The 24,538-nt window shown below is 48.3% G+C and overlaps 1 protein-coding gene across 1 annotated transcript in view; it reads right to left on the reverse strand.

Moving 5' to 3' along the window:
* NALF2 (NALCN channel auxiliary factor 2) overlaps positions 1–24,538 on the reverse strand; it is a 469,759-nt gene that overhangs the window by 203,260 nt on the left and 241,961 nt on the right. The window lies entirely within an intron of this gene.

Below are 24,538 nucleotides of genomic sequence, written 5' to 3' on the forward strand. Positions count from 1 at the left end.
TTGTCCCCAGGATCCAGCAGATTTTGACTTTGGCTGCGAGTGCCCTAGTACCAAAGGAAGGTTGGCACAATTCTTGGTTTGTGGTGGAGCAGGGTAGCCTAAGCTGGTGGGTGGGGGAAGGGCAGTTTGGGACCCAGGGTCCCTGAAGATAAAGTGGCATCCACTAGCCGAATATCAGGGCACCCCATTAGGGTGCCGGGAACAAGTGCGTAGGAGTGTTTGTGGGCACGAGCCAACTGATACCCGTGGCACCGCACAGCAGTGCAGAGTGGATGTCTGGGAGTGAATGCGGGTGAATGTGAGAGCAGACTGCGGTGTTGCTAGTCGTGTTCTTCTACCAGTGAATTCCTGAGGTTGGCATTATGACGTACTAGTGTGGCCTAGGCAGCAGTGCTATGTGGAAGCGTCTCAAACCTTATATGTACACATTGCTGCTAGCGTTGGGAACCAGGGTGCACCCTGAATTTATGTGTTACATCAAAGTTGGTAAATTCTAGGGTGGGCCTTGTGCTGACAACGTTTGTCATTGCATGAGGGTGTGGGAGGGAAAGTATCATTTCTCACTTGTACATACTGTCGTTAGTGTTATACATCTTTGGGCCTAATATTGTGAATTCTGTTGCTAAAAGTGATTTATGAGCAGATTTACATGATAAGCTGTTTTGACAATGTGTGTTGAATAACATTTTTATATGCAAACACGGTGTGTGAAGTCTTTTTTGTGCCACGCAGAGTGGTTTGGGGGGAAGTGACTTTGATTTTTGCATTGTCTCTGTGAGAAGCCTGACTGCTCTAAGCCAAGCTACCCAAGGTTGAACGCAGGTTATATAGTGAGTGTAATCATCCGCCCCTGACGGGAGCGGCAGCTCTGCCTGGCCAGGGCCTTGCCTCAGCCAACCAGGACGTGTCGCCTCCTGCAGTGGTGCATTGGAGTTCCCGCGCAACCACCCATGGTTTTTTACTTGCATGGTACATGGGCGTATTCATAAAACCACCCATAGGTTTTGATGCAAATTCCTATTTACAAACATGAGTAGACAGGAATTTGAGCTCATATCAAACGCCTCCTCGCTTTTCCTACTTTGCATGTGTGCTGTATTGTGATGCACAAATACAAAGCAGGAAAAGTGTTAAATGATAGTTTTTGTGCTGGAAGGGTCCCTCTTCTTTCATTCATTTCCTTTTTCACATTCCTTCCCTTCCTCTGTTCCTCCCTTTCTACTTTTTACGACACTTACATCCTTCTTAACTAACTTTCTTCCCTTTTATTACATCCTTTCCCTTTCTATTCCTACACGTCTTCCTTGCTTCTGATATTTGTTTCCTTGTCCTGAATACATTACTAATCATCTTTTACACCAAATGTCTTTTCGTAATTCTTACATTGCTTTACTACTTCTTTATACATTCTTTCCCTTCCTCTTCTTCATTCTTTTCTTTTGTCTTTTTACATTCCTAGCTTTCTTCTTTTTTCATTTCTTTACTCATTCATCTTGCATTCCTCCCCTCTTTCTTCTTACTGGCCTCTCTTCTTTTTCACCTTCCCTCTTCTATATTCCTTCAAGCCTTCTGACATTCTTTCTTTTCCCCTCCTTTTTACATTTCTCCCCACCTGCTGTTCTATTCCTTCCTTCCTCTTCTTATGTTCCCTCCACAAATTTTTACATTCCTTTCTCTCCTGTTTCTTATTTTCCTCCTCAGCTCTTGTTATACTCCTTCCCCTCTTACTTCATCTTTTAAGTCCTCTTCCTAAGTAATTTCCCCCTGATTCCCACACCCCTTCCCTAAGTTTCCTTACATTCTTTTAAGGTAGCAAAGAACATTACTTCCACCTATCACATTTCCTCCTCCTCATCTTCTGTGTTTCCCATTCTTCTAACATTCCTTTCCCTCTTCTTATGTTCCTTCTCACACTTATGTTCCTTCTTCCTCTTCTTATATTCCTTCCGGCCTCTTTTTACATCCATTCTCCATCTTCTTACTTCCTCCTGCCTCTTCTTGTATTACTTCCCCTCTCTTGAGAGGTTAGTTCCTCCTCTTCTTATATTCCTTTTCTTAAGTTACTTCCTGCCTTGTCTTATATTCTTTGCCCCTCTTTTTGTTGCTCCCCCTCGTCTTCTTTTCATCAAACTTCTTCTTACTTCCTTCTCCCCTCTTACACTCTTTCCTATTTTACTTTCCTACTCTCCTTTTCTTTTTCCCTACTCCCTTCTTTTTACATTCCCTCTCCGTCTCCTTATGCCCCTTCGCTCTCTCTTCCTTCTCTTCTCTTCTTAAGTTCCTCACTCTCTAGTTCCATGTTATCTCTTTGTCTTTTGGGTCTCCCCCATTTGCTTTTGTCTTTACCTCACTCCAGTGGTGTTTCTAAAGTCATGTATATGGGGGAGGGGTGGGTTGAGGGAAGGGGATAGAGGGTCACATTGGGCCACATATGAAAATAGTGTGGCCACCTACAAAGGACAATTGTAAATATAAATATTCACTGAAAATACACATAAGTTAGAGTTTGGTGTCGTAATAATACAAACTAACTTTAAAAAAACAATAGATTACTGAAATTTACCAGTTATAGTCTAGTGAGCTAACTATAACTCGCGAGCCAACCGTACCTTGGTTATGACCTTACATACTGCATCACTTATGACATGTTAAATGACATTATTGATGACATCTCAAATGACATCATTGAAGAGGTATCACCTCAAAACATCCTCAGTCCCTGCCGTGCAGTCAAAGGTAGTTGGACAAACTAGTGTGTATGTCAAGTGCAGTGTCTGGATTTCTGTGGCTCCTCCTGCATGTTCAGCCGCTGCGGTAGTAAGACGTAAGGAGGTGGGGAAGGGGGTCAGAACAAACGGAGCTGGGGCGTGGCCCCCATCTGACCCGCCCCCCAGAGATACCAGTGCTTTGCCCCTGTAGCGTAACAATAGCCCCGCAACCCCACGTTGGGAGGGGCCCTGGGCTCCAGGAGCATTGTACACAGACAGCGGGCCCATGACTGAGAGCCCCTGATTGGGTATGGCACGTGAAAGAGGGGGGGGGGCCTCCATGTATTTGCAAAGGGGTCCACTCAAGTTTTGTTACGCCACTGCTTGACTCTTCATAAGGTCCTCCCTCCCTCTTTGCAGACTTTGCCTGTTTCTCATTGGTCCCAGGTAATCGCAGACGCCTGGCTCTGTGCAGCGCTGCTCTGGTGAGCGCAGAGGGCGGTCAGCGTGACCAGCTGCGCACGGCGTAGGCTGCGGGCGCCAGGTGTGCTACTTGCTAATTATTTCTAAGATGGAAATGAGTTTTTAGAACTGTTCATTAGGAGACAGGAGTGTGCGTCAAGAGCCCTCTGCTCAAACCTGTGGCCAGCAGTCACCTAGGATGAACCCCGAAGGAGACCAGCCGTTCCCTGGTGAAGTGAGCTCAGGCGAACAGCAGCAAAGACACTCTTGTTCCAGGGACACTTAAGAGAAGCTGTCTCTCCCGTCACAGCCTGGCCAATGAGAGGTGGGGAAGGTTCTTCCATCACAGGCTCACTACAGAGGGGGGAGACCTCTCCGTCACAGTCTCACTACAGAGGGGGAGAGGCGTCTCCATCACAGCCTCACTACAGAGAGACTCTTCTGCATCACAGCCTCACTACAGGGGGGGAGAGACTTCTCCATCACAGGCTCACTACAGGGGGGAGACCTCTCCATCACAGGCTCACTACAGAGAGAGAGACACCTCTTCACCACAGCCTCACTATAGAGGGGGAGACACTTCCATCACAGCCTCACTACAGAGGGGGAGAGACTTCCATCACAGGCTCACTACAGAGGGGAAGACACTTCCATCACAGGCTCACTACAGAGGGGGAGACACTTCCATCACAGGCTCACTACAGAGTGGGAGACACTTCCATCACAGCCTAGCTACAGAGGGGGAGACACTTCCATCACAGCCTCACTACAGAGGGGAAGACACTTCCATCACAGCCTCACTACAGAGAGAGACACTTCTCCATCACAGCCTCACTACAGAGAGAGAGACACCTCTCCACCACAGCCTCACTACAGAGGGGGAGACACTTCCATCACAGGCTCACTACAGAGGGGGAGAGACTTCTCCATCGCAGCCTCACTACAGAGGGGGGAGACTTCTCCATCACAGCCTCACTACAGAGGGGGAGACACTTCCATCACATGCTTACTACAGAGGGGGAGGGACCTCTCCATCACAGCCTCACTACAGAGGGGGAGACACTTCTCCATCACAGCCTCACTACAGAGAGAGAGACACCTCTTCACCACAGCCTCACTACAGAGGGGGAGACACTTCCATCACAGGCTCACTACAGAGGGGGGGAGACTTCTCCATCGCAGCCTCACTACAGAGTGGGAGACACTTCCATCACAGCCTAGCTACAGAGGGGGAGACACTTCCATCACAGCCTCACTACAGAGGGGAAGACACTTCCATCACATCCTCATTTCAGAGAGAGACACTTCTCCATCACAGCTTCACTACAGAGAGAGACACCTCTTCACCACAGCCTCACTACAGAGGGGGAGACACTTCCATCACAGCCTCACTACAGAGGGGAGAGACACCTCTTCACCACAGCCTCACTACAGCGGGGGGAGGCCTCTCCATCACAGCCTCACTACAGAGAGAGACACCTCTTCATCACAGCCTCACTAAAGAGGGGGAGAGACACTTCTTCACCACACCCTCACTATACAGAGAGACACCTCTTCACCACAGCCTTACTACAGAGGGGGAGAGACTTCTCCATCACAGCCTCACAACAGAGGGGGAGAGACTTCTCCATCACAGCCTCACAACAGAGGGGGAGAGACCTCTTCACCACAGCCTCACTACAGGGGGGAGAGAATTCTTCATCACTACAGGGGGGAGAGACTTCTTCATCACAGACTCACTACACAGGGGGAGAGCCTTCTCCATCACAGACTCACTACAGACGGAAACACTACCATCACAGCCTCACTACAAAGGGGGAGACACGTTTCCATCAAAGGCTCACTACAGAGGGGGAAAGACTTCAATCACAGCCTCACTACAGAGGGGGAGACACTTCCATCACAGGCTCACTACAGAGGGGAAGACACTTCCATCACAGCCTCACTACAGAGAGAGACACTTCTCCATCACAGCCTCACTACAGAGAGAGAGACACCTCTCTACCACAGCCTCACTACAGAGGGGGAGACACTTCCATCACAGGCTCACTACAGAGGGGGAGAGACTTCTCCATCGCAGCCTCACTACAGAGGGGGGAGACTTCTCCATCACAGCCTCACTACAGAGGGGGAGACACTTCCATCACATGCTCACTACAGAGGGGGAGGGACTTCTCCATCACAGCCTCACTACAGAGGGGGAGACACTTCTCCATCACAGCCTCACTACAGAGAGAGAGACACCTCTTCACCACAGCCTCACTACAGAGGGGGAGACACTTCCATCACAGGCTCACTACAGAGGGGGGGAGACTTCTCCATCGCAGCCTCACTACAGAGTGGGAGACACTTCCATCACAGCCTAGCTACAGAGGGGGAGACACTTCCATCACAGCCTCACTACAGAGGGGAAGACACTTCCATCACATCCTCATTACAGAGAGAGACACTTCTCCATCACAGCTTCACTACAGAGAGAGACACCTCTTCACCACAGCCTCACTACAGAGGGGGAGACACTTCCATCACAGCCTCACTACAGAGGGGAGAGACACCTCTTCACCACAGCCTCACTACAGCGGGGGGAGGCCTCTCCATCACAGCCTCACTACAGAGAGAGACACCTCTTCATCACAGCCTCACTAAAGAGGGGGAGAGACACTTCTTCACCACACCCTCACTATACAGAGAGACACCTCTTCACCACAGCCTTACTACAGAGGGGGAGAGACTTCTCCATCACAGCCTCACAACAGAGGGGGAGAGACTTCTCCATCACAGCCTCACAACAGAGGGGGAGAGACCTCTTCACCACAGCCTCACTACAGGGGGGAGAGAATTCTTCATCACTACAGGGGGGAGAGACTTCTTCATCACAGACTCACTACACAGGGGGAGAGCCTTCTCCATCACAGACTCACTACAGACGGAAACACTACCATCACAGCCTCACTACAAAGGGGGAGACACGTTTCCATCAAAGGCTCACTACAGAGGGGGAGAGACTTCAATCACAGCCTCACTACAGAGGGGGAGACACTTCCATCACAGGCTCACTACAGAGGGGGAGAGACTTCTCCATTACAGCCTCACTACAGAGGGGGAGACTTTTCTCCAGGCTGGCTAATGAGAGGAGGAGACACTTCCATCACAGCCTCACTACAGAGGGAGACACTTCCATCACAGGCTCACTACAGAGGGGGAGAGACTTCTATCAGAGGCTCACTACAGAGAGAGACACCTCTTCACCACAGCTTCACTACAGAGGGGGGGAGACTTCTCCAGGCTGGCTAAGGAGAGGGGGAGACACTTCCATCACAGCCTCACTACAGAAAGGGAGAGGCATCTTCATCACAGCCTCTACAGAGGGAGACACTTCTTCATCAGCCTCACTATAGAGGGAGACACTTTTTCACCACAGCCTCACAACAGAGGAGGAGAGACTTCTCCAGGCTGGCTAAGGATGGGGAGAGACACGTCCATCACAGCCTCACTACAGAGGGGGAGAGACTTCTATCACAGGCTCACTACAGAGAGAGACACCTCTTCACCACAGCCTCACAACAGAGGAGGAGAGACTTCTCCAGGCTGGCTAAGGACGGGGAGAGACACGTCCATCACAGTCTCACTACAGAAGGGGAGACACTTCTCCATCACAGCCTCACTACAGACGGGGAGACACGTCTCCATTACAGCCTCACTACGGCGGGGGAGAGTTTTCTCCAGCCTGGCTAGTGAGAGAGGGAGACACTTACACCACTGCCTGAGTGAAGTGGGAGGGGCGTTCTTTCATCTATGCAGAAGGAGAGATAGACTTTTCCATCTCACCCTGACACAGCGCGATGTGAAAGGTTATTTCATCAGAGCCTCACTATAAAGGGGGCGGCTCCCCGTATCATAGTCTGAATAAACTGAGGGGGGGAGGGTCTCTGTAAGCATACCCAGAGCAAAAGGCTGGGCGGTTGCTCTTTCATCATAGCATGGGAGGAGGGGTTGGCCATCACAGCCTGCCTGAAGAGAGGGGGGAGACACAGGAAGAGAGCCCAAGAGCGAGTGAGAGATGGAAGACGGATGAGAAAGAGAGGGCTCAGGGTCCATGTCACAGGCCGCTCCTCATTTCAACATCTTTTAACAGGTTCACTCTTTTATGATGGAAGTCTGAACAGTAAAGTGCCAGACGATGCTGGATATTCCAGTCCACCCCAAAAAGAGGTCCCTTTCTGCCTAGATCCCTAGCTAGCTCGACCAGCTGTTGGGTCCACCAGGAAACCCCATGCAAACCTCATCCCTGAGCCTTTCAATTTTCCCCTAATTGACTCTTTGGCAAGCAAATGTCTTAGGGAAACCTGGGAGGTGAAGTGCCCCCGCATAGATGGTTTTGGAGTGTAGTTTTTATAATCAAAATTAACATGAAATGTTTGCAAATTAATGTATGATGATGCCGCATAGAAAATGTATTAATGTGCTTTTAACATGTGTTTGAAATGTGCCCACAGGGAGTGGCCACCAATGTATACGATGATAAATTAAATTGACTAATAATGAATTATTAACGTACTAATGTATGATTTTGTATTAGTATTAAGAGTTATATGTTAAGGTTTTGCTAAAATTAAGTACTAGGCCTTAGTTAGCATGAGTCGGGCCTAGCTGCCCGGTTTCATATTAAATGAGTTTTTCTAACGTGCAATGTGCTGACTTGCTGAAGGACATGTAGCCATACTTTTCCAGAAGCTAGAAAGATGTGTGTAACCGTAGTAAATTCTTTCTCATGAGACTCGACTTGCTCAAGGAGACATTCTTGCTGAATGCAACAGGGTAGACTTGCAACAGGTACAAGGTCGCCTGAACTGGTATAGACAATGGAACTACTGACCTGGACCGCGAGAATAAAAGTTTGTACCTGACATTCTACCCGTTGCAGACGTCAATTACAGGAGCCAATAAACTACGTGAGAACTGTTCTAAAGTGACAATCCTAATGAGGTGATGAGCAAATTATTGGTTGGAGATAATGATGCACCAAAAGTTACCCAATTGGAAATTAGGGGACTGTACAACAAGATTGGTATAACCCTTTGTCACAAGGAGAAAATCAGCCATTACCGGACCTTTGCCCCTTCCCTCACCTGTTACTTCGAGAGACATTTGTAATTTACTCTTCAAATCATCCTTACTTTTGCCTTGCCCAATTCATACTTTTCCTCCTTATGAGGGAAGTGTCCCTTATTACCTGTCTTGCTGAACTTTGCTGCGTTTCCTGGCTGATGGCGAATCAACTGATGTCCTGAGGACGAAGACTGACTCTGAATGCTGACCCATTACGGAGGGTAACTATACAACGATGAAATTGTAATTGTCTGCCTTTTCTTTCTAGGTAGCATCTGCTTCCTTTTGACAGAGACCATAGTTAGATGTTTTCTAAATTTGTGTTGCTAAATTGTTTTGCATGAAGCCCAACATGCTAATGCCGATTCGAGGTTAGTTAAGGAGTTCACTAAGACGGACGCAAATAGACAAATGACTGAATCTATGCTTTGTTGAATAATGCGTTAATGATACTCTGCTAAAGTTAATCCATGTTGACGTCGTGCTGTGTTCTAATGTTTACGATCTTTGCTTTGATGAAATCTTATTTGAGTTGCCATACTGTGACATTGCTGATGTGTTTTCTGGTATTGAGACTAATAAACTTACCAATAGAAGTGTAATCAATAGGGAATAAACATCATAAATCTTACTAAATACTGCGTGGTTATTCATGACTGAAAGGTCATGGGGTGTTTCAATTCTTATTGATGTCATTGATTAAAGAGATTGATTTGCTATTGTGAATACTGATGAGGTTATTGATCTATTGATTGATATAATGATTAGTTATCTCGTCCTAAGGTGTCTCCAATCAGGGTCAAAAGATGCATTGGCCTAAAATGAGTCCCAGACTAAGTAAATTAGCTAGGATGGGAAGCGTTATTAATGGCACTCCCTGAATAATAGGGTACCGTATGGGACTGATGATAGGCTGTACTGTATCCTCTCTTCCTGCATGCCTCGTGCACTGCTCCCCTCCATTCATCCTACCTCTGGGATACTTGTCAAGCCATCTGCATCTTTCCGGCTTCCTTTACTCATGATGAAAGGAGGAGGAGAGACATTTTGTTGTTCACTGGGACACCCACAGAAATGACCAGAAACGAGGGCAGCCTAGACACTGAAGAGGGACACAGGTCAAAAGCAAGACCAGCCTAGACACCGAAGAGGGACTACCTGCCCACCCCTGTGTTGAGAAGCAATGACTGTCTGAGTTGAACACAGACACAGGAGGGTCTGGTTCATATGATGATGCGAAAACTTGTACATTCGTTCTGCCAAGTGTTTGGGGCTAGTTTTGAATTTGATTGGTCAGTTGGATCAGGTAAGATGCCCAATGATTGAGTACTAGCAGACGCCTGCACAACATCCACTATTCACTGTTGCACTCTTGAACTGTGTACATTAATGCACAGAAAGGCGGAGACAACAGACAGGGTCATGGCTGCCTCTAAAGGGTAAGGACTATGCCCCAAGGACTAAGGAAAAAACTCAGCAGTGCTGCTGAAGGACCCAGGGGATGGATTCAGAAGAATGAGGCTCCTTGTGCAGCAAGTGCACAAGTTCAGGGTTCAGCTGGCTGCGTGGAGGTCTGGAGTACAGAGCCTGCAAAGACTGGGAGGCAGCAGCTGCGACCAGCCCAGCCCATGAACCTCTTGCCAGAGACACCCAGCAGGGTGCATTCCTGCAGCTGCTGTGGTGAAAAAACAGGTTTAGGAGCAGTTTATGAAAACACAAGGCTTTGAGCTTGTGCCGCATAAAAGCTCCTCATTTCAGTGTTGAGGATCAGCAGCATTTGTATTTGCCACACAACTGCTTCTACGAGCGGATCTGACTACTGATTCGCCCTACATTTGCCACACATCTGCATCTCAGTGTGGTGTGATAACTGTGTAGCATGAGGAATACCAGTAATTGTGATGGAGTTGTTAGGTGACCATCATAATTCAGACCTTTAAGCTCACATATCACATATAAACTATGGGGCATATTTATAAGCCCCTAGTGCCACCGGAGCGTCGCTTTTCGTGACGCTACGGTGGCGCCATATTTACAAGGTGGTGTTAAGCCACTTTTTGTGGCTTAATGCCATCTTGTAAACACGGCTTCTTCACAAGCAGCACTTTGCGTCGAAGGGGCGTGCAATGGGTGTTGTTGTGGGCATTCCACCGCAACACCCATTGCATTTTGATGCTGCCCTAGATTTACGAGTTTTTGTGAATGTGAGGCAGCGCCAAAATTTAAAGTGGCACAATGAGTAGAAATGCTTTAATTTCTCCTAGTTTTTTGCTCTTTCTATGTGGGCTGCATTTCGCAGCCCACATAGGAAGAGCAAATCGCCATTTAAGATTGTCTTTTGTGCAGGAAGGTGTTCTTTCCTGCACAAAAACAATCCGCCCCTCAACGCAGCCATCCTTGCACTACGGTGCAAGGGTGGCTGTATTGGCTCCCAGCAGCAAATTTACCGCCAGCACAATTAAATACGCAAAAACAACAGATGATGGACGGAATGTAGAGAAAATCAAACATTCACCCCCAGTCACAGATCTGGGTTTAATCCATCAGTTTTTTGGCTTGCCATGCCATTCCAGTTTGGATCCCGCCATATGCAAATCAGCCTTGACCCTGTTCCCCAAGGGAATAGTCCAGCCCGAACTGCCAGGCTAGGTCTTCCCTGGACCAGAAACAAGCATCCTGGGACCAGTTTCAGGGTATCACCCTTCATCAGCCAGGCTAGCTTGAATCTGGTGGCATGGCAAACACAGGACCTACGTCTCGGCATACCCTTCCCACTTGGGGTGACAAATGCAAAAAAGAACAGATGATGGACGGAATGCAGAGCAAATCAAACAATCCACCCCTGAACGCAGCCATCCTTGCACTATGGTGCAATGGTGGCTGCGTTGGTGCCCGGCAGCAAATGTAGCGCCAGCACAGGGGTGCGTCGTATTCTACTAAATACGACGCATCCCTGTGTTGTGAAAATGATGGTGCACAGCACTGCCAAATTTGGTGCAGCACCATGCACTGTCATTTTCCAATAAATCTGTCCCTTTGTGCGTTTACCTACTGATTCCCAAGAGAAGCTTTGCCGACCTGAGTTCTTTAACATAAACTTTAGGACAACTTTTAAAGTTTGGTGTCTGACCAAAGCAGCAGAGCTTGTGCCTCCCGCACCCTGCCTGTGACCAGCACCAAATTTAAAGATTTTAGCAAGGTCAAGGGGCATTTATCCTTGCAAGATCCCCCACTCCCACTGTGGGAGCCCCACTGAAAACTCAGTGATGGGAGGTCAAACCACCCACTGCAGTTTGGTGGACCAACCATCATTCATGTCATTCTGAAGATAGACATCGCAGAAGTGTGGACCTTTCTTCAGAATTAGCATGGCTAAATCCTCAAGCACTGGCAGTTCTGCTCCAGCAAGTAGGATACAATCCTGGACCTTTTTTGGCTGGGAGTGCAGTTGTTGATGTGACGGTCTAAGACAGAATGGACACCTTCATAATTAGCATTGGACGGGCTTTCCTATGTAAGATGGCCGCTCCATTATCATTCTCTCCCATTTTCTGCGCACCCAGGGTTTTGTCCTTGTTGAAGGTGACTCTGCCGTTGGGAAAGCCTTGTTCCCCAGATCTCTAAAAGTGGCGGGGAAGCTGAGAGGCTAGAGGATGGGACATCCTTCTAGATGACTTTATTAGCAAAAAGGAGGCTATGTAATGTCCCTCTAAACAATATGTAATTATCTGCGAACTTTTCAGCGAGTATGGATTGTTAAATAGATCTTTTACATTGTGTTACTTTTTTCATATGACCTCTAAAGTCCAGTTAAAATATAATTTAAACCCGTATAGAGTGTGGAGCTGTTCTCTGGTCTGTACATATAATGCACTAACATTCAAATTTCACTTATCTGTAGCTTATTTCCACTCTTAGTTTTAAGTCCGTTGATCAAATTGTGAATTCAGAACATTTTGCTCTTGATATAACTCAAAACTCCCCAGTCTGAAGGCTTGAGTGGCTATCACCTTTCAACAACAATAATTTTAATTTCCAATATATTTTTTCTCAATTTTCTGGAACTGAACAGCTATGTGAGCACTACAATCCCTACACCTTCCAAAAGGACTGGAGGGGACGAGGGGGGTTCTGGTCACTCCCATTCAATCACCAGGTGCCACGAGAACCATGATACCTAACAAGAAGGGGCCGACCTGACCACAGGGTAGTGATGTCATCAATGATGTCAGTGATGTCACCTCTGACCCCCAAAGTGCAAGACAAACTGAATGGACATTTTAGAAGTGATGTAGAGTAGGGGACACTGAGATCCCCCCCCCAAAACTGAGCGATAATAGTATGCAGAGGTCACGCTGACTTCATGTGTGAAAGACAAACTCTGAGTGAAGACATCACATCCCCAAGAGATTAGCAGGGTGACATCCTCTTACCAATGCTCATTTAATTTAATGATTAAATCCATAAAAAACCAAAGCACCCCAAAATTAGAGCCAGGCAGTTACAGACTTCCAAATGCTGTGTGTCATAGAACTTCCAGATTTGGAAGTATTGTTATCTGGTTGTGGTCCAGTGTTTCCCTTTTAACATTTTGTTAACCAATGAGGGACTGCAGACTGAGGGCAGCCTGGAACTGTGATCGCCCATAGGAAGGAAATATCTCAGTCCCAGCATCCTCAAAATGTAATTATTTACAAACTTTTCAACGAGTATTGATTGTTAAGTTTACCTTTTTCATTGTGTTTCTTTTTTCATGTGACCTCTAAAGTCCAGTTAAAATATAATTTAAACCCTGACAGAGCATGGATCCCTTCTCTGGTCTGCGTGCTACATAGTAACCAACCTTCTAATGTCTCTTGTCTTTTACTTCCTTTCCACTCTCAGTCCTTCTCTTGGGTCATACCCCCCCTTTCTCTCTTGGGATGACATTAAGCAAGAACATAAACATCAATATAACACAGTTAATTGTGTAACATGTGTTTTCAATCTAGAAACCAGTCAATTTCTGCATCAAACAACATGACTGACAAACAAGTAACTAATCCACCAAACCATTGGGAAAGCAACCATTCAACTGACTATTTGCTCAATTAGCTACCCCACTAATGAATCAACTATCTAACGTGGCACTTACCAAATCAACAACCGACCCACCAAGTAATCAGTCATGTAGCAAACTGAGTAACTGACCAATGAATCAAAACAGATACAACTAAACCAAACCACCAATCAGCAAACCCCTCAACCGGTGACAGCAGAGGTGGAGGGTGGTTGGGAGTATGTGCGTAGTTCTTATCTAGCGCAAACCTAGTTGAAGGTATCAGACTGATGTACAAGGTCAAAGACAAAGATACAATGAATATGTGATGGGGGGACCTGGTTTGTGTACTGGTATTGCATCATGATGTACAAGAGGTGTCTTTGCCTCCTCCTTGAATGACATTAAAGTAGAGCACGGCTAGAGCCGTCCTGATAGATAAAAGGATTTCCCTCCAGATCCTGGGCGCATGGATGGAGAAGGCCCATTGTCTGTTCTTTTTTCTTTTCTACACTTCCATGCCTCCAGTCTTATGGTGTCCTGGCTGTGGGTGTTTCTAGGCACCTGTGCTACTAGATTCAAGCTGCACCTGACTGATGAGTCCCAGTCAGTGCTAAACCGGGTTTAGCTTGCTTATGTTCCAGTTTAGGCTGGACTGTTCCCATTGGAGCAGGGTCAAGACTTATTTGCATATGGCTGGGTCCAAACCGAGGTTGCATGGTGGACACAATAATGATGGACTGAGATGCGGCCCGAGTAATTACCAGTGTCTGAGACAAATTCAAGTATTGCATCCATCACTGGCTTGTATACTTCTCTGCTTCTTGTAGATGATGTAGCTGGTTTTGAAGATGGGGCGGAGTCATACAGGGAAGGGGAGAGAATGACCTTCCCTCTGTTAAAGGCCTGGATGGCTGTGCTTATTGCTTAATGTGAAGATGAGGAGTAAGTGACCCTCTTGGGAGGAAGTACAGCACTCACTCTGTCCCTAGAGCCGAGGCTCCATCCACGGAAAGAGCAATTCCTCATCCGATTTGCAGGCCGGAGCCCATAACGGGATGAGCATGGCAGGCATTCGCAGGGACCGGCGGATTAACCTAGAAAGGAGTGCGGCCGGCTGCTGCCAAGAGTAATCACTCTGAAAACCTGCTTTATTTTCAGGGGGTTTCTAGGCGGTCGAGGCTCCCAGTCCAGCTCCATACGGTGGTCCAGGCCCAGCCTGACCCACTGCTTATGCCCGGCCCGTGTTCGGGCCGAGAACAAGGCAGTGCTTTATTTGTAAAATAATAAGTGGCGGTGCCCAAAGCGCTGCTCAGACACCCACGGCTGGCGCTATAAAGTGTCAGAGCGCGAATAACAAGGGTGCGTAGTCTTGAATCCACCTCAGGCCTCTTTAATTCACTGCCAGGCACTCCCTGCCCTTTAGCTCACTATTACGTGTGTGTGCTTACTCCTTTGGAAATGTCTGATGTGGAGAAATAAGTGCCGGGCCCCAAAAGTAAGTATGGGTGATCCCGACAACATCTCCCAGCCCCGTTCAAATTAAGCACTGCGTCAGGGGACACAAGGTACTGGATGTTTGGTTAGAGCACCTTTATCTGAATACACATCATACTTTGTTTTATGTGATTTTTCTAAACAAATTCGATCCATTACAGATCCCTTGTATGCCAGACAATGTTCGTCCGTTGCTGAGTGTGACGCCTGTTAATGCCATGTACAGACCCACAAACATGGCGGGCACTGGTGCTGCTCAAAGCGGAGAGTGCCCGCAGCGCACTGACACCTGCCCTTCTTTCTGCAGTCGAACCGAGAGATTTTTGCGTAAAATGGCCGCCCTCATCTGTAAGTGTACGAGTGGAGGAGAGGTGGGCCCAAGGTGGCCCCTACTGGGCAGTAGGGGCAAGAGAGAAAGCAGGGGGGTTCAAGGAGAAAAGTGTAGACACTGTCAGCAAACCCCGCCGCGTGGGGCGTCACTTCCTGTGGTGATGAGTTAGTGTGGTTTCTTGGTCGCTTCCCGTGGACCTCTGCAGTGCCAGCCTCAGGCTCTGCCCCCTGTCCCACGGCCCAAGAGGTCTGGACACAGCTCTTCGCCCTCGGATGCGGTCCCACTGTCCCGTTCTCAAGCGCTCAGGAATGAAGTTTTTTGAACAGATGCTCTTTGCTAAAGGGCAAGACGGATATCCCGTCCGCCTTATTAGGAGCTCCATAGGCTATTATGGGATCGTAACACGGCAGAACGGATATCCATCACGTTAGTGACGAGTAACCCCCTCTGCTAAACTCTAGTCAGGCCCTTGGTGATGAGCACAGTCCAGGAATTGTTCATCAATGCACACTGCTTCTTCATTTTATAGTTTCACAGGTTGTGTTATTATTCTTTATAGCGCCATGAAGCATCTGCATAGGTGTGCTCAAAAATACCAATTACTTAACTAGCATAGGAGCATGCGTGGGTCATTAAGTCACGAATGATTTCATTTCTAATTCCATTATTCAAGCATCGGAAATCGCTGCCCACACCTGCTGACAGGTGGTGTATGAGACGTCATCTGCAGACGTCATCAGCAGCTGCACCTGCAGGAAAGATCTCCTGTGACAAGCAGCAAGGTGAGCATGTCTGCGACCGCGTGACTAATTAATTAGAGCGGATTTACTGAACACATCAGTGTATTCTGCAGTGTAATGACTACAAAATGTACTTTGGTCATGCGTCATGTTACCTTCTAAATGTTAATTTTTCATTTGGGAATCATTATAAGGATACTGGGCCCGGATACCCTGACACATAATATTTTGTATGGTGTCCCTGTTATCTGCTTGACACAGTGGGATGCTTTTCGGAGTGGGGGTGCTGCAATCAATGTTACATCACTGAGGTCACAGGGATTGTGAAAAACCCAAGCCTCACACATAGCACAAGTGTAGTGGAGGAGTCATGCCCACTCGGCAGGAGTGCTGAGGGTGTGGTATGTAGCAGGTGGTACACTTTGGGGCACACCCACAAATGGATCACTAAAGCACGGTGTGGTAGTGTAATGCCATCTAAAGACAGCACATTTTCCATAGAAATGGCCAAAAAATTGCAGACATACAGTTTTACTGATAAAATGATATAGCTAACAAACAGTAATGTGGGAAATTGAATTTCAGTGAATATATCATTCACGCTTTACCAAGTGTCTTGATTTGATCCTATTAAATTTTTTGTTTCCATCACACTTACAAAGGAAAATGCTTCATTTGTGCTTTCCTAACTGCTGATGTATTTTGAAATATGTGTACAATTTTGTTGCGTGTTTGAAAAAAATAAAATAACCTCCTATAGTCTTTCCTTTCACAATCAGAAATATTTACACATAGTTCCCTTTATAAACTCATCTCACTGCGAAGAAAAAGAAAAATCCAACCTTCGTGTTAAAATAAAAAGCAGCCATCTGCCCGAAGATAGAGCCCCTCATGTTTAACCTCTGTGCCAAGATAAAAACAACATTTAAAGAAATATTTATAGCGTTTTCACCTTCTGAACTGCAGCAAGGGTATTTTGTATTTTGCTGCAGCACCCCAAGGCCCCCACACCTCTACTTCCAGTGGCTATGGCTTGACAAAATTGTAAAAAACATACTCAGGGGTTTTAGTTTATTACATAAAGTTTATAGTCCTAAAGTTCTATTTCATACACACCAATAGACCTATGGAGTAACAAAGGTCCCCTCAGCCTCTGCGGTGCGGGGGGGGCCGGGAGGGTGCTCCCAAGTTCCAGTGGGCCCCCTCCGTACAGTACCCTGGCCTGAGAGCTCTTGAGTGAGTTCGGACGGGCCCCCTCAAGTGTCGTTGGCCCGCTGCACCAGACCTGATTTAGGAGAGGGACTCCCATTTGTTAAGCCAAAAATGTCTCTCTGGCAGTGTGCAGGGGCGACGAGCCCCTGGCCTGAGAGCTCTTGGCTGGGTCTGGAGCACTGAGGCCCCCTTCCTGTATTTTGCAGGGGGGCTCACTCAAGTTTTGTTACACCACTGATTGCCATGTTACTATTCCTCAGAGACTGCCATGCACTGTGCCCTCACCTCCTGCCATATCACTGTGCCCTTAATGACTGCCGTGATACTGTGCCATCGTTGACTGTGAAGGCACTGATCTCACAGTCTACCATTCCACTGTGTCCTCACTGACTGAACAACACTGTGCTTTTACTGACTAACAGATCACTGTCTTTCAACATCTGCCATGACACTGTGCCCACATTAATGGTCATGACACTGTGCCCTTGTTGACTGTCATGATACTGTGCAGTCGCACTGTGCCCTCGTTGACTGCAAAGGCAATGATCCCACAGTCCGCCATGTCACTGTGCCCTCACTGACTGCAATGACAATGTATCCTTACTGACTGTCATGGCACTATACCCTTACTGGCTACAACGGCGCTATGCTCTCACTGATTGCTAAGGCACTGTGCTCTCACTGATCGCCATGGCACTGAACCTTCATTGACTGCCATGGTACAGTGCCTTTGGGCTGCTCCCTCACACACCTTCAAGGCACTCTGCCTTCACAGTTACCTCGGACTGCCCTGGCACTATGCCCTCACTGACTGCGGTGGCTCTGGCTTTACCCTCACTGACTGATTGTGCTCTCAGTGACTGCCATGGCCCTGTGTCCTCAGTGACTATCCTGGCCTTTGCCTCTCTGACAATCATAGTACTGTACCTCACTCATGCCCTAGTCACCAGGAAGTTGGACTACTTGCACTCTCGTTATGAGGGGGGGGGGCACCAACTTCTCACTATAAGACTTCAAACCATTCAGAACTCATCAGCCAGACTCACCCCCAACCCCCCCACAGAACTCACATCACACCACACCTCAAGGAGCTCCACTAGCTGCTGATACACAAACACACTCGTTTCAAACTCCCACACACAATCAAGGCGCTAGACAACTTACGCCCCACCTACCTGAACAGTTGCATCTCTATCCACCCAAACACCTCCACTCCGTGGGACTCGCCCACGTCCCACGCATACACGGAACCAGATCAGGAGGTCGGTTCTTCTCGTACATCGCCCCTAAAGCGTGGAACGGCCTCCCACTCCACATGAGAGCCTCCTCCCCTCTTCTTGAACTCCGCAAGAAGCTAAGTACACATAACATACCTATCCTGGCCCTGTGCACACAGACTGCTACTTCCTGTCCTGGGCTTGTGCACACACTGACTGCTACTACCTGTCCTGGCTCTGTGCACACACTGACTGCTACTGCCTGTCCTGACCCTGTGCACACACTGACTGCTACTACCTGTCCTGGCCCTGTGCACACAGACTGCTACTTCCTGTCCTGGGCCTGTGCTCACACTGACTGCTACTTCCTGTCCTGGGCCTGTGCTCACACTGACTGCTACTACCTGTCCTGACCCTGTGCACACACTGACTATTACTGCCTGTCCTGGGCCTGTGCACACACTGACTATTACTGCCTGTCCTGGGCCTGTGCTCACACTGACTGCTACTGCCTGTCCTGGCCCTGTGCACACACTGACTGCTACTGCCTGTCCTGACCCTGTGCACACACTGACTGCTACTGCCTGTCCTAGGCCTGTGCTCACACTGACTGCTACTGCCTGTTCTGGGCCTGTACACACACTGACTGCTACTTCCTGTCCTGGGCCTGTGCACACACTGACTGCTACTACCTGTCCTGGCCCTGTGCACACACTGACTGCTACTTCCTGTCCTGGGCCTGTGTTCACACTGACTGCTACTACCTGTCCTGGCCCTGTGCACACACTGACTGCTACTGCCTGTCCTGACCCTGTGCACACAGACTGTTACTTCCTGTCCTGGGCCTGTGCTCACACTGACTGCTACTACCTGTCCTGGCCCTGTGCACACACTGACTGCTACTGCCTGTCCTGACCCTGTGCACACAGACTGCTACTTCCTGTCCTGGGCCTGTGCTCACACTGACTGCTACTGCCTGTCCTGACCCTGTGCACACACTGACTGCTACTGCCTGTCCTGGGCCTGTGCTCACACTGACTGCTACTGCCTGTCCTGGGCCTGTGCTCACACTGACTGCTACTTCCTGTCCTGGGCCTGTGCTCACACTGACTGCTGTGGCACTCTGCCCTCACTGACTGCCCTGGCCCTGTGTACCAAATACTGCCAAGACACTGTGCCCCATCACTGACTGCCCTGTCCCTGTGTGCACATTGACTGCCATGGCACTCTGTCCACACTGACTGCTGTGGCTCTGTGGCACAATGACTGCCAGGGCCCTGTGCCCCCACTGACTGTCGTGACCCTGTGCCCTCACAGTTTGTTGTGACCCTGCACCCTCACTGTCTCTCCTGGCCCTGTGCACTTACTGTCTTTCATGGCCCTGTGCCCTCACTGTCTCTCCAGCGTGGAACGGCCTCCCACTCCACATGAGAGCCTCCTCCCCTCTTCTTGAACTCCGCAAGAAGCTAAATACACATAACATACCTGTCCTGGCCCTGTGCACACAGACTGCTACTGCCTGTCCTGGGCCTGTGCTCACACTGACTGCTACTGCCTGTCCTGACCCTGTGCACACACTGACTACTACTGCCTGTCCTGGGCCTGTGCTCACACTGACTGCTACTACCTGTCCTGGCCCTGTGCACACACTGACTGCTACTGCCTGTCCTGACCCTGTGCACACACTGACTACTACTGCCTGTCCTGGGCCTGTGCTCACACTGACTCTGACTGCTACTGCCTGTCCTGGGCCTGTGCTCACACTGACTGCTACTTCCTGTCCTGGGCCTGTGCTCACACTGACTGCTGTGGCACTCTGCCCTCACTGACTGCCCTGGCCCTGTGTACCAAATACTGCCAAGACACTGTGCCCCATCACTGACTGCCCTGTCCCTGTGTGCACATTGACTGCCATGGCACTCTGTCCACACTGACTGCTGTGGCTCTGTGGCACAATGACTGCCAGGGCCCTGTGCCCCCACTGACTGTCGTGACCCTGTGCCCTCACAGTTTGTTGTGACCCTGCACCCTCACTGTCTCTCCTGGCCCTGTGCACTTACTGTCTTTCATGGCCCTGTGCCCTCACTGTCTCTCCTGGCCCTGTGCCCTCACGGTCTCTCCTGGCCCTCACAGTCTGTCATGGCTCTGTGTCCTCACTGTCTCTCCTGGCCCTGTACCCTCACTGTTTCTCCTGGCCCTGTGCCCTCACCGTCTCACCTGGCACTCTGCCCTCCACTCTGAGATCCCCTCGCAGTCCGTCTTGTGGAACATTTTTGTGAATGAGTCCGCGCTGACCTGCCCTCGGGTTTTCCACTACGATGGCAGATGCCTTCTCAGCTGGATTAGTGGATGCCAGCCCTGGTTGCCATGGAGACGGGAAGCCCTAAGTGTCTGAGGCTGGACACTGCAGTGGTCCTTTCATCACATGCACGTGCACGCGGCTCGCTCATTTGTGTCTATGTGCTGTCAGCCCCAGTGGTGGGTCCGTGTGTCTGTCCGGCTGTCGTTCAATGTGAGCAACGGGTGTCTGTCCCCGTCCCCTGTTCCTGTCCCGCTCCACTACCGGCCTCTCTTCTGTCCTCCGTGCTCCCGGTCTGTCTGAGTGTCTGCATTATGTGCCTGGCCAGAAGAATCTGTGCATGCAGCATGGACGCCATTTAGTGGTCACCAGGGGTCGCAGCTGCGACCTGGCACTGCCTTTGCAACCCCTGGCCTCAGAGGTGGCAAATCAGTGCCAAGAACACAGGGGCAGCTCGTCCTAATGGGCGTCTGCGTGGATCCACTTTCCTGGTTTTCTGTCTATTTTCATAATACACAACTAGTTAATAACATTGGTCACTATTTGTGTAATGAAAAATGAGTAAAATTCGCTGGAATAATCTCCTATCTGGCACCTAAGGTAAGTAAAATGCTTCTCCATGTATGCTGTGTGCGCGAGACTGTTTATGTGTGAGGGAGTGTGCATGTGTAAGCATGTGTGTGTGTAAATCACAGTAAAGGCCAAATGGCGTGTGATGTCACTTCCGCTAGCCCTGGCATCTTGGTGAACTGACGCCCGGGGCAGGCAGGAGGCAGCAGGGTGAGTACAGCAGGCGCAGGAGGAGTGACATTCATTCTTATCCAATCACAGGGGCACTGAGAGACGGTGCTTAACATGAGCTGGTGCTTGCAGGTGAGGCCACCGACCCTCAGTTTTGGGGACCGAAACTGATTTTTTCTCAACAGATTTTGATATATAGCAGGAGAGATAAAACACAAAAAGGTGACAGAAGTAGAGAAAAGACAGAAAAGCAGTGAAAAAGAAAGTAGGGATGAAAAATAACCTGATAGGGTGAGATCAATAGGGAGTTTCTGGTGGTAGATTAAAGAGGCATGAGATGGAATTAAGAGTGTGCAAACTTGGTATTCAACACCCGACCTTCGATAGTAGTCGTTTCCGGCTTCTGGGCAAAATATTGTGGACCCGGCACTTATTCTTTTCAAATTAAGCACTGGCGACTAAAGACCAAACAGCAGCACCTCCCTTCATCACTCTTCTCACGTGAATTGACTGTACAAGAGTTGTTCTTAAAAGGATGCTGGGCTCTCACCAACACCAGGAGGCGTGCTTCATCACTGTGTCCGCTCTTAGCTCTGTAACAATGTTCACTGCAGCCTCACCCTGAGCACCTTATGTTATTGTCTCAAGGTGAGCCAACTCCACCTATTCGCTAATGGTGTTTGGTGGTGTCATGTCACAGGGTCTATCTATTAAAACTGATCTGTGATATACCTCATCGGGTTTACTCAGCTCTAGCATAGATTAAAAACCCTTCATTTCTAACAGTGCTTAATTTGTGGTGGTGTTTGCTGGTGCTGAGCACTGGCACCTATTTATAAACATTGGCACTTTATTATGACTTTCTACCACATGGTGGCGCTGTCTGTCTTTTTTAAGGCCAGTCAACTGTTTCACACTTTCATATACTTAAATTACAAATTAACCACTGGTTTCTACCCACCACTCAGGGGCGTGGCTTGGTCAGTAAGATTGGGTGGGGGGGCGGGGTGGGCTTCAGAATTTTCCAACAATCAGGCTAGCATATAATGTTTAAATACATTATATGACAAGCAGGGTACATGAGACGGGCCTAAGAGGCAGAGGAAAGGAAGAGGAATGTGGTTTGGTAGAAGCACTAAGGAAGAAAACACAATATTCTGCAAAATAATCAATATTTTTAAGGACTTTCACACAGAGTGTGTGTGTGTTTTTTGTCTTGCATGTAAAAATACCTGCTGAAATCTGACTATCTCACAATACCCGACTGAAAGCACCTGTACCAAACTATTTATAGGAAAATACATTTATTAAGGAGGTGTAACATCCCAACACTCCCCATGAAGCTACACCTCTGTACCCGCTCTCTAAGCCTCTTTAAGTATAGGTACGTTTTCGGGATTGTACTCCTGTGTCTTCTAAATATTGTTTCCTTTCTCTGTGGGCCCTGTAATGTAAAACACTTTATATATCCAGCCTTAAAACCAAGTGCAAGTTTGTGATGTGTTTCCTAATCAATGAAAAAGGGGTTTTCATAAGAATTGCATAATGGTGACATGGCAGAAGGGGCACATACGTGGCAAATCATTTCACTGCAACGTGTATTCACCCTTGCTAGCGAATGGTTGGTTGTCGAATTGGGGCGAGAAGGGTGGCTGTTGCCTAGGAGACAAGGAATGTGTAGGAGCAGCTGATTAAGCATGTCCGAGCCACCAACCCCCACCCCCAAGAGTCACTATCTATGAAGAGCATTGGCCATTGACGAAGAAGCAACGCACAGTCTGGTAATTGGTTCTAGGGTGTAGTCCTCAGTGAACGCCATTCTGGAGCCAGGAGCGACTCGATGATGAAGCACGCCACCCACTGTGGGTGTAGTCCAGCATCCTTTAGAACCATTCCTGTGCGGTTAATTCATGTGAGAAAGATGATTTAGGGGTTGGCTAGATGAATTCACTGCAGTACTTTTCTGCTGTTGGATTCCTCCTTCGCAGGAAGGTGGTATGAGGTGGTCTGATGGGGGCCCCTGAGTGAGGTAAAGCATTGGTGGTTTTAGAAGGAGCAGGGTCGTAAAAATGAAATGTCCATGGTACAACTGTGTATAACCTCTGTGTGTTCTGCAATAACCTTATGACCCTACGAGAGGGACAACAGAGTCAGTCTTCTAGGCTCTTCTCAGGTCTCAGTCCTTTTCCAATCTTCCTGCCACGAGCCAGTGGGTGGGATTGATCCCAGGAGATGCCCGATCCAATGCAGTGAAGGTTTCCTCTACCCACTTTGTACAAAGATAATGCTACGGAACACCAGTTTAGTTACTCATGCAGGGGCTATGCTATGACCTCCAGGTCCCAACCTCGCTTGATTCATTATAAAGTGCGGCGTGTCTGCTTCCTTCCAGATGTACCAATCCTATAACCAAATGTCAACAATACACAATAAAGGCCCCTCCCCCACTACACACTTCCTGTTTTATCTAAGCTACACACTAACCTAAGTCTGATTGGACAGAAAGCAGTTGAAGGTAGAGAATAATGAATCAAGCGAGGGCGGAGGACTCAGATTAATACAAATACTGGTAAGTAACTGAAGGCATTCGCTCTTCGGCCCTCCCTTGCGTGATTCATTACAGAGTGAATGTACCAAAACTCAAACTAGGATGACTTAAGCAGCTATTGCAGTGAAATCCATTCACTGGTAAACAACAAGTCGTGGAAAAAGAAAGGATTTTTACATCTATTACTTCACAAAAGAGAGAACATTTGAATCAAAAATCTCCTTCAATCCTGGACCTCGCTTTAGCCTGAAATGATTAACGAAAGTGGAAGGAGAAGCCCACGTGGTTGCCCTTCAAATCTCCTTCAGAGATCCTCCTTGAAATTCACCCCAGGAAACTGATCCGTGTGGATCTACCATGGGTACCCACTGTAGGAAGGGAATGAGAAACCCTATTTGCTAATGAAAACAAAGCCTGGCATATCTGCTTAAGTGTAAGGTACTGGGTTGAGTACCAAGCTCAAGTAACCTCAAGTAATATTCACACTCAAGTAACTTCAAGTAATAATCACATTCCTTGTCAGGGTGGACCACTAAAACCCCTAAATAAACCTGAGCTCAACTCCTTGATAGCTATGGCACAAAGCAGACAGGCTTAACTTAGAGGCTTTATGCAAAGTATAAATGCTGTACCAAA

Source organism: Pleurodeles waltl, chromosome 2_1, assembly GCF_031143425.1.
Source record: "Pleurodeles waltl isolate 20211129_DDA chromosome 2_1, aPleWal1.hap1.20221129, whole genome shotgun sequence".
Lineage (NCBI taxonomy): Eukaryota > Metazoa > Chordata > Amphibia > Caudata > Salamandridae > Pleurodeles > Pleurodeles waltl.